Below are 11,733 nucleotides of genomic sequence, written 5' to 3'. Positions count from 1 at the left end.
TACCACGGCAGCGGCCCACAGTAAACGGAAGTGACGCAACACGAGATCGCCTACTCCGCGGCTTTTCTCCTCCCCTCCGGCCGCGCTACAGCCAATCAGAAGCGGAAGCGGCGGGGCCAGGGTAGATGTGCCGCCAGCCAGCGCGCGGAATCCGGCGGAATTTATTCGGCCCCGGGAACACTGACCAATCCGCGGTCCCAGGAGCCTCGCTGTGTTTACTACCGAGCGAATCCGTGAGCCCTGCAGCCAATCACCGTATGCCTTACAACACGTAAAACTGTTATCAAACGCCTTTTAAAGCGGGATTTATCACTAAGCGACTCTAGGATTGGACTACGGAAAAGCGACTGTGTGCCGAAGCCAATCCAGACCCGCTGTGGTGGAGGCCCCCGGGTTTTCCGCCTCATTCCACCAGTCACAACTACGACTGCCTGAGGTCTGAGCCAGGTGTGAGGCGAGCCCGCGGGGTAGTGTCCCACCGCTGGCTGGACCTGAAGGATTTCCCCACACTCACGGCGCCCGGCTCCCTCTTCGGTGACACCGGGCTCCCTCTCCAACGCGAATTCCCTTCGCGGGACCTCGTAGGCTTTGGAAAAAAATAAAATTCCAAGACGCTGTTTAGGTTGAATTAAGCCAAAATCCAGGCTAAAGACGCTGAACCGAAAATGCCATCCATATGACGGCAGTTGGGTCCGACACCGCGCCACGTCCAGTCCCGGTGGCGGCGTCTCCAAGGCCTGGGGACTGAGAAGTCTGGCACTTCGCTCCGCATTCCGTGCCTCAGGTCAAATAAGCCTGCAGTCTCCTGAACCAGTCTCCCAATGAACAGAATGGGAAACGTGGAAGAGTTGCGGACTTCGGTGGGACAATGTCAGAAAAGAGCAAGGTCCGTGCGGCTCCCGGGCTCCCAGGTGTACGCTCGGACAGAGAGCCCGAACCCTTAGGTACACCGGCCCCGGCGCCTCCGACGGCAGAAAGAAGCCCACCTTCCCCATGTGAAGAGCAGACAAGTCCGTAAGGGGCCTTCCGCGGCGGGAGCTGTCGGGAGCTCGGCGTGGCTCCGGAGAAAAAGGCAGGCTGGGGAACGCAGTTCGGTTGTTTTTTGGGGGGGTGGGTTTGGGGGGGAAGACTATTTTTAAAAGGGAACACCCCACTTCTTCAGAACTCAACACCCAGTTATCATTAGAGCTGATCCATCCCTTCAGACCATACACGTTGGAAATGTTGTCCTTGCAATATTGGGGTTGGGGTTTTTTTCTTTACGGCCTCAACGAAGTCTGATGGTAAATTGTGTTCATTAAGATTCCCTGACATTTTATTGCCCTTGCATGTATTTTACTGTCAGATTGGGCTGCTTAAAAAAAAAAAAAAAAAAAAGAATGCTGACAGTAAGCTAGGCAACGTGAGAGGTCCTTTAACATATGTGACCCTTACAGACATACTGTGAACTAGATGTTATCTCATATATACAGAGTGGCAAAAATTAAAAAGATTTGTACGTTTAGTACTTAGGAGAGCGTGTGAAAAAAGTCCCATCCTGTATCGTTGTTGGGAGTATCACTGCTGTTCTCAGAAGATAACTTGGTATCTTCAAATTTTTAAATTATGCATTCATTACCTTCTCGCTGGCAATTCCTTTCTAGAAATTCTACTTAAATAAACAAATGTGGAAAAGTATGCACGAGACTTTGATCAAGCTTTATTAGTGGAAGAAAAAAAGAAACAATGTGAATGTGCATCCATAGAGGATTACAATACATTGATATACACTGAGTATGTATTATGGCTCCTTTATTACTAATGATCCCATATACATACAAAACAAAACCAGAAAAACCCTGCGTGTGGATGTACACATAAAAGCTTGTAAATGTATGGCTAAGTATGAAAGGATACTATCAAACTGTTTGTAAAAATTGCCTCAGTGAAGGGAAGTTAGGAGGGGGTGATGATAAGGAAATATTTTAAGAGGGCCTTCTTAATTTTTAGCCTTTACATACTTATGTATTAATTTAATTTTTATAATGACCTTTATTATTTTAGTAGTATATATGAAAACCAGGATTTTTTTTTTTTTTTTTCGGTACGCGGGCCTCTCACTGTTGTGGCCTCTCCCGTTGCGGAGCACAGGCTCCGGACGCGCAGGCTCAGCGGCCATGGCTCACGGGCTCAGCCGCTCCGCGGCATGTGGGATCTTCCCGGACCGGGGCACGAACCCACGTCCCCTGCATCGGCAGGCAGACTCTCAACCACTGCGCCACCAGGGAAGCCTGAAAACCAGGATTTTTAGGTTGAGTTTTCAACTCATTGACAAAATTATTCCTAAATTAAGCTATAAATTTCCCAATAAAAGTATCACTAAAGTACTTTTGGCTTGCACTGTTGGTGGGAATGTAAATTGATACAGCCACTATGGAGAACAGTATGGAGGTTCCTTAAAAAACTAAAAATAGAACTACCATACAACCCAGCAATCCCACTACTGGGCATATACCCTGAGAAAACCATAATTCAAAAAGAGTCATGTGTCACAATGTTCATTGAAGCTCTGTTTGCAATAGCCAGGACATGGAAGCAACCTAAGTATCCATCAACAGATGAATGGATAAAGAAGATGTGGTACATATATACAATGGAATATTACTCAGCCACAAAAAGAAAAAAATTGAGTTATTTGTAGTGAGGTGGATGGACCTAGAGACTGTCAGTCAGAGTGAAGTAAGTCAGAAAGAGAAAAACAAATACCGTATGCTTAACACATATATATGGAATCTAAAAGAAAAAAAGGTTCTGAAGAGCCTAGGGGCAGGACAGGAATAAAGACACAGATGTAGAGAATGGATTTGAGGACACGGGGAGGGGGAAGGGTAAGCTGGGATGAAGTGAGAGAGTGGCATGGACTTATATATACTACTAAATGTAAAATAGATAGTGGGAAGCAGCCGCATGGCGCGGGGAGATCAGCTCGGTACTTTGTGACCACCTAGAGGGGTGGGATAGGGAGGGTGGGAGGGAAACGCAAGAGGGAGGAGATATGGGGATATATGTATATGTATAGCTGATTCACTTTGTTATACAGCAGAAACTAACACCATTGTAAAGCAATTATACTCCAATAAAGATGGTAAAAAAAAAAAAAAGAAACATACAAACCTAATAGTCAAAAACCAGAATGAATAGAACCATCTCACTTCTCTTAAGCATAATCTTTCCCTAATTTGAGGGGAAATGACAAATAAAGATCACCCTATAGCTAATACAAAATCAAAGCAACAATAACAACAAAAAAAGATACTTTTGGAAACTAGACACTGATTCTAAATTCATAAGAGGATAATATTGCAAGAATAGCCAGGAAAAATGAAAGCCAGACAATGACACTACAAGAAAACTACAGATCCATATCCCTTATGAACATTAATGTAAAAACTCACAGTAAAATATTAGCAAACTAAATTTAGCAGCATATCAAAAGGGTTACACACCATGGCCAAGTCGGATTTACTCCTGGAATGCAAGGATAGTTCAATATGTGAAAATTGATCAGTGTAATACATCACATGATCATCTCAAATGATGCACACAAAGCATTCAACGGAATTCAACACCCTTTTAAAAACACTCAACAAACTAGGAATAGAAGGAACCTACTTCAGCATAATAAAAACCATATATGATAACACACAGCAAACATACACATTGGTGAAAGACTTTAAGCCTTTCCTCTAAGATCAGGAAAAAGACACAGATGCCTACTTTCACAACTTCTATTCAACATAATGCTAGAATGTCCAGATAGAGCAATTAGGCAGAAAAAGAAACAAAAGACATCCAACTTGGAAAGGAAGAGGTAATATTATCTCTGCACATGATATATTCTTATATGTAGAGAATCCTAAAGATTACACACACACAACTGTTAGAGCTAATAAATTCAGCAAAGTACAAGTTATGAAGTCAACCTACAAAAATTAGTTGCATTTTTATACATTAACAATGAACAATCTCAAAAGGAAATTATGAAAATGACATTTACAATAGCATCTAAAAGAATAAAATACTTAGGAATTAACCAAAAGTAAAAGACTGGTACAAAGAAAATTACAAAATGTTACTGAAAGAAGAATTACTGGAAACACATTCGATGTTCATAGATTGGAAGACTTAATTTAATATTATTAGGATGTCAATGCTACCCAAAGCAATCTATAGATAGAATGCAATCTCTATAAAAACTCTCAATGATGTTTTGCCAAAATAGAAAAACCCATCCTAAAATTCATATGAAATCTCAAGGGATCCCAAATAGACAAAACTATCTTGAAAAAGAAGAACAAAGCTGGACGACTCACATTTCCTGATGTCAAAACTTACTAGAAAGCCACAGTAATCAAAACTGTGGTACTATCATAAAGACTAATGTATAGACTAATGGAATGAAACAGGGAGCCCAGAAATAAACCATTGCATATACATATGGTCAAATGATTTTTGAAAAGGATGCCAAGACCATTTAATGGGGAAAGTTCAGTCTATTCAACAAGTGGTGCTGGGAAAACTGAATATCCACAAGTAAAATAATGAAATTGGACCCTTACTTAACACCACATACAAAAATTAACTCAAAATGGATCAAAGACCTGAATGTGAGATCCAAAACTATAAAACTCTTAGAAGAAAACATAGAATAAAAGCTTCATGACATTGGATTTGACAATAATTTCCTGGCTATGTCACCAAAGGCAGAGATAGCAAAAGAAAAAATAGTCAAACTGGACTTTCATGAAAAATTTAAAGTATTGTGCATCAAAAGACAAAATCAACTGAGTAAAAAGTCAGCCCATAGAATGGGAGAAAATATTTGCAAATCATATATCTGATAAAGGATTAATATCCAAAATATATAGAGAAGTAAAACTCAACAACCAAAAAAACCAAAAGACATAACTCAAAAATGGGCAAAGAAGTTGAATGTATATCCCTCCAATGAAGATATACAAATGGCCAATAAGCACATGAAAAGATGCTCAACATCTCTGATCATTAGGGAAATGCAAATCAAAACTACGAAACACCACCTCATACCCATTAGGATGGCTACGATCAAAAAAATTAAAAATAACAAGTGTTGGCAAGAATGTGGAGAAATTGGAACCCTTGTGCACTGTTGGTAGTAATTTAACATTGTACAGCTGCTATGGAAAAAAGTAAGGCTTAACATTGTACAGCCGCTATGGAGAAAAGTAAGGCGGTTCCTCAAAAAATTAAAAATGGAATTACCATATGATCCAGCAAGTCTACATCTGGATATGTACCAAAAATCCTTGAAAGTGGCGTCTCAGAGATATTTGTACACCCATGTTCATAGCAGCATTGTTCATAATATCTAAAACATGACAGCGGCCCACATGTCTATCAATGGATGAGTGGATAAGTAAAATGTGGTTATATTCATACAGTGAAGTATTACTAATATCAGCTAAAGTGGACTTCAGGACAAGGTCTATTATAAGAGATAGAGGAGAATTCTAATGATAAAAATGTTAATCCATCAAGAAGAGAGGACAAGCCTGAATGACCACCATCCTAATAACAAAGGTTCAAAACAAATAAAGGCAATAAAACTGACAGAACTGAAAAGAGAAGTTGTAGAGACTTAACAGTATCTACCCTCAAGCAAGCGTGCCTTTTCCCATTTTTGTGTTCCTCCTAGGAAGTTAATTCCTGAGGGCAAGGATAGTGTATTTTCATTCTTATATCTTCCAAAGTGCCTTGGATAGCGTTAGAATCAGGATTTGTAAAAGATCTGAAAATATTCTGGAGAAAAATTTGGCAGGGTGTGTTAAGAATCTTTTTTTAAATGTTCATGCTCTTTGATTCATTAATGCAAGTCTTAGGACTCTATCCAAAGGAATCCATCCAAAAAAAGCAGTTTTATGCTTTAAAAATTCACTGAAATATTCCACATAACAGTGAAAAAATTGGAAACAGGTTAAGTGTTCTACTAGAGGATTGGATACATAAACTCTGTGACAACATTCAATGTACTATCATGTGAGATTTGAGAAAATGCTTACAAGATAATGTTAAATTTCTAAAAGGATACAAAATTGAATACAATATTATACCAGTTATATAAATATACATATGCGCAGAGAAAATGTAGAAAATAATAAAACCATGTTAACAATGTTTGCCTTCAGGTGGGGAAGGGACCGTGGGTCAGTATAATTGCATTCTTTATATTTTTCTATGTTTTCCTCAATATTGGACATCAAATATGTATTGGTTTGATAATTTTTAAAAATTCATAAATGTTATTGGGGAAAATTAAAATATCTGAACAGGCTGAATCTAACACAATTAAATTTAACAGGCCTTCATTTAAGGTCTGAATCTTTGTTTTTAAAAAATTGCAGGGATGATGTGACTTAGCAGAAGCGAAGTCAAGAATTTTTGTTCATTGTTAACCCTAAATAAGTTAACCAAACAGTATAGATGTTTAGAATAAAAGCACTTATTGGTTTCATCAGGAGAGGCATGGCAAGTAGCACAAGGGAGGTGATGGATCCTTTCTGCTCTGTGTTACCCAGTCCAGAGCTAATGTATTGATCTGTGTGGGGTCCCACAGTACGAGAAGGATACAGAGATATTGGTGTGTATCCAGCAGTGGTCACCAGGATGAGGAGAGACCTAGAAACTTTGGTGTGGGAATTAGCCAAGGGGCTGGGGGGAGTTGCTGAGAAGGAGAGGAGCAGATAAGTGGAAAGCATGATCAGAGTATTCAGGCTTTTGAAGGATTCAGGGCAGAGGAGTTGGTCATGCTCTGTGTGGTCCTAGAGAGCAGAACTGGAACTACAGGGGAAGCTACAAAAGGCAGATTCAGCTTTGTGTAAGGAAAAATCTGTCCAAGGTGAAAAGTCTGCTTTATAAGAAATAAGTCATCCATGTCTATAGGTATGCAAGCAGCGTCTGCATCAGGAATATAAAGGAAGAGGAAAGGGAAGAGAGGGAAGAACAGGAGAGGGAGACAAACACAGAAAAAGAGACAAAGGAATAAAAAAGAGAGGCAGAGAGGCAGAAGATACAGTTTTGAAAGCTCTATGTGAGTTACAGCAAATGACCTGACCTGCCTTCACGTCTTTGCTAGTGATATCCAGAGACGCCAGCAGATGGAGGTATTACCCCAGGAAAGGAGGACTCTGCCTGACCCCACCCGAACCCTCCAGTTCCTTACTTTCAAAAAATCATTTTCCTCCTCTGAAAAATAATGCCAAGAGAGAATTCCAGAAGTCTCCAAATTTACAAACTAAATTTATAAACAAACATTTTGTGGTAAATCCTGCCTGTGATTATCCCTGACTGTAATTTAGAAGAGGTCACTATAGCTTTTGGCATTTTGGTCACTGCCTGAGTAGGGCTCCCTCCACCTTGCCCCATCACAGTTATGTATGCATGTGTGTATATGTATATGGTATCTGTGTATTTAGAATCATTGTTAAATAGTTAAACAATATAGGGGTATACTACAGTCCCCTTCCCAATCACCTTGCCATTAATACTTTCCTTCTCCTGACAGATACTTTCCTTCTCCTGACAGTCTGTCACTTTGAATTCTTGCCTGTGGTAATTCTGGGAGCCTTTGCTCTCAAACCATGTGTCATAGTCTTCACTCTTCCACTCAGCTGTAAAGCGGCAAATTCTGAGGGCTTTCACAGACTTTGACTGGTAAAGATGTGCCTTAAAAGGGAAACGTTCTTGTACAGCAGTGCTCCACAAACTTGAAGGGCGCATTAGTTATTTAGGGATCTTGTTAAAGTGCAGATTGTGATTCAGAAGATTTGATAGGGCAGGATATTCTGCAGTGCTAACGAGTTCCCAGGTGATGTTGATGCTCTTGGCCCAAAGATCATACACTTCGAGTAGCAAGGGACGTATAATATGTCCCTATATCAGGAGGGGCCAGGACACTGCTCTCAAGAAATATAATTGATTCTTTGTATCCACTTCTGTCTTCTTTGTCACTCGTTAGCTTTTTTAAATTTTTTTTTTTTTTTTTGCGGTACGCGGGCCTCTCACTGTTGTGACCTCTCCCGTTGCGGAGCACAGGCTCCAGACGTGCAGGCTCAGCGGCCATGGCTCACGGGCCCAGCCGCTCCGCAGCATGTGGGATATTCCCGGATCGGGGCACGAACCCGTGTCCCCTGCATCGGCAGGCGGACTCTCAACCACTGCGCCACCAGGGAAGCCCTAAAAAATATTTTTTTTAATTATTTTTTTAGTCTGCGCTGGGTCTTAGTTGCAGCACGCATGCGGGATCTAGTTCAGCCACCAGGGATCGAACCTGCCCCCCACCCCCCACCCCGCACTGGGAGTGCAGAGTCTTACCCACTGGACCACCAAGGAAGTCACCTGTCACTTGTTAACTTTGATTTAACTGTTCATGTTTTCATTCAACCAACCAATGTTTACGGAGAATCTGCTATTTGTAAACTCAATGCTAGTTAAATTTAAGCAACTTTAGTGTCTTTGAGCTCCAGTCCTTATGCTAGGCTCCTAGGATTTGTGATGATTCATACTCATTCCTTGCCTTGTCACTCATTCATTCAACATTTATTGAGGGTCTGCTATGTGCCAGGCACTGCTCCAGGAGCTGAAGATATGGCAGTGAACAAAACAAACAAATCTGTTTATTGTTTAACTCCAAATGAGTCTGTCTCCAATGGGGGAGACAGGCAAATAGTTAGACAATTAAGATTTTTTTTTCCTTCTTCCTTTTCCCTTCCTAAGCAATTCAATCTGAAAGCCATTTGGTAGGTAGTCTTCCACTCAGAGGGGAAGGGGAGACTGCAGTGGCCTAGAGCAAGAGTACTGGAGTCCAAGCAGGATGAGAAGTTTATCCATGTGGAAAGGGTGGCCTGATACAGTGTCTGAGCCTAAGCTAGGTGAGACAGGCATCTGGGCAGGGGGCAACCTTGTGAGGGTTGTCAGAGCCTGATCAGAGTAAGGAGGGCATCTGGGATGGTTAACTTTATGTGTCAACTTGATGGGCTTCCAGGGTGCCCAGATTAAATATTATTTCTGGGTGTGTCTGTGAGGGTGTTTCCAGATAAGATTAGCATTTTAATCAGTGGACTCAGTAGATTGCCCTCCCCAAAGTGGGTGGGCATCATCCAATCTGTTGAGGGCCTTAATAGAACAAAAGGTGGAGGGAAAAGGAATTTGCCCATGTTTTTCTTTCCTCATCTGTGAGCTGGGACATCTCATCTTCTCTGGCCCTCAGGTCTTGGAGTTACACTGTCAGCATCCCTGGTTCTCAGGCCTTCAGAGTACACCACCAGCTTTCCTGCCAGTTTACAGATGGCAGACTGTAGAAACTTTCGGCCTCCATAATCCTGTGAGCTAATTCTTCATAATAATCAATCAGTCTCTCTCTGTATCTCTCTCTCTCTCTCTCTCTCTCTCGTTCTGTTTCTCTGGAGAACCCTAACTAATACAGCATCCATGTAGGGGCTTGGGCTTGGTTCAAGGTGGGAGGCTGAATGGGATAAGAAGAGCCTTCATGTCGGGTGATGGTGATGAGAGGTGTGTTACTTACAGGGGAACTGATCAAATAAGTAAGTATATTAAGGCTAATTGGAACCAGGTTTCCCACTGTCAGAGAAAGAAGTTATAAATATGGGGGGGAAGAAAACCAGAATGAACCTTATGGTGATGGACTGGAATTAGAGTTGAACTTATGGTTTCCAATATATACAGATTTAGAAATAAATCACTTTTAGTTGTAAAATTGTGTCTACATATATTCCCTAATTCGGTTAATTCAGGCCTGGGAGGAGTGACATCCCAAAAGCAGACCATACCTAACACATAGATCTTGGTCTCTAAATACCATTCCCTACCAAAAGAAACCAGAACTTGGAGAAATGGGTGATTTCAGGGCTGAGGCAGGGAAAGTACAGGGTCAACTGAAATATCTTGTGCCAGAAAGCAAAGATGTTCAAAAAAATAATATGAAAATGTTAAAAGCACACAGAAACCAGCTTATGGGGTTCCCACTGGCCCAATCTGGGAAATTTTGAACTTAAAACTAAATGATGATAGTAGCAGATTCTATTCTATTGAGTAAAATAGGAATCCACAAGTCCATACTGATATAAATAAATAAATAAGTAGGAAGCGTGACGAACAGGATACTTTCTAAGTCTATATGTACCTGCCCACAAAATACTTATTAATTACAAAGGGAAAAGAATAAACTTTACAGTGGAGAAGCCTGGTTAATACCACTTTAATAAAGTGATCAAAGTTACTATAGCCAGTAATGGGACAAATCGAAATTGTCTACCACCTGACATGATACAATGAGAACAGCATCATATCTGTAATATTCCTGCCAAAGATGCATAAACTGAGACTAATCACTTGAAAACATTAGATAAACCCAGATTGAGGGACATTCTACAAAATAACTGGCCTATAAACTTTAAAATTTAAAATTCAAAGTCAGTGAAGAACTGTTCTGGGTTGAAGGAGACTATAGAGCTATGACAGCTAAATGCAACATGTGATTCTGGACAAGATCTTTTGCTATAAAAACATTACTGGGACAGTCGGTGAACTTAAATGGGGCATGATGATTACATGGTAGTAATGCAGCAATGTTAATTTCCTGATTTTGATGGCTGTATTGTAGCTATTGAGGGATGTTCCTGTCTGTAGGAAATATTATACATGATCTTCAGGGGTGATGGGGCATCAGGTTGGTAACTCATTCAAAAAAGTTCAGGGCAAAAAAAGTTCTTTGCACTGTACTTGCAATGTTTTTGTAAGTTTGAGATTGAGTAATTAGAAAAGAGTGATGTGCTCAGGCAAAGGGGAGCTCAGGTGTTAAGGTTATTCGGATTGTGTTGGAGGTATGTGTGGGGGGAGAGGATGAGTCTCGAAAGAAGGCAATTTGGAGAACAGAGGTTAGTCAACACGGTTCTTTCCCTTCAACAGCATTTGCCTTTGACTGGGCAAAAGGGGCCCTGGCTTGGGTCCAGGCTCAAAGGCCCTGCTTTGACCCTCCTTTTGTTCTAATAACTCCCCATGCAGTAGGGAGGGTTGAATCCACAGGGATGAAGGGATATGCCCATCAGATTAGGTTTCCCTTCTAGTTCACCCCAGAATCCTTGAGCCTGCTGGGCCTCTCCCTCTGGTCCATCCTCGGTGGGTTGATTGAGCCACAGTATGCACGTCTAGACCCGAGAACTGATCATGGCGCTGTTTACAGGATTGTGGACCAAGTTTTGGGGCTTAAGGACTGATGTCCAGGTGTGTGGAAGGAGGTCCTGGAGAATTGCTGTTCTCCTCGAGTCGCCACATTTAGCTGGAGCTCAAGGATTGCCTATCAGAGAATTCTAAATTTGAACTCGGACTTTCAGATCTTAGTAAGACATATTTACACCGTAGTAGAGACAGACCATAACCCTACCTAGACAGGGCTGAGGAAGAAACCCCACACAACATTTAAGCAAGACTTGCGTGCGCTGCTCACACAGCCTGAAATGCGCAGGCTGAGTGCTGGGCCAATCAGGTGCTGCGCCTTGGAGAGGCCGGCGGAGGAGGGAGCGGGACAGGGTGAGGATGGAGACCACGCCTCTCCGCGCGGAGGGGCGGGGCGAAGAGTGGGCGGGGATGGCGCTTCTCAGAGCTCCGAGAAAGAGCGGGGCGGTGCCTGCTGGAGGGCGG

The sequence above is a fragment of the Lagenorhynchus albirostris genome, chromosome 7 (genome assembly GCF_949774975.1).
Source record: "Lagenorhynchus albirostris chromosome 7, mLagAlb1.1, whole genome shotgun sequence".
Classification (NCBI taxonomy): Eukaryota; Metazoa; Chordata; class Mammalia; order Artiodactyla; family Delphinidae; genus Lagenorhynchus; species Lagenorhynchus albirostris.
This window is presented reverse-complemented; position numbering follows the sequence as displayed.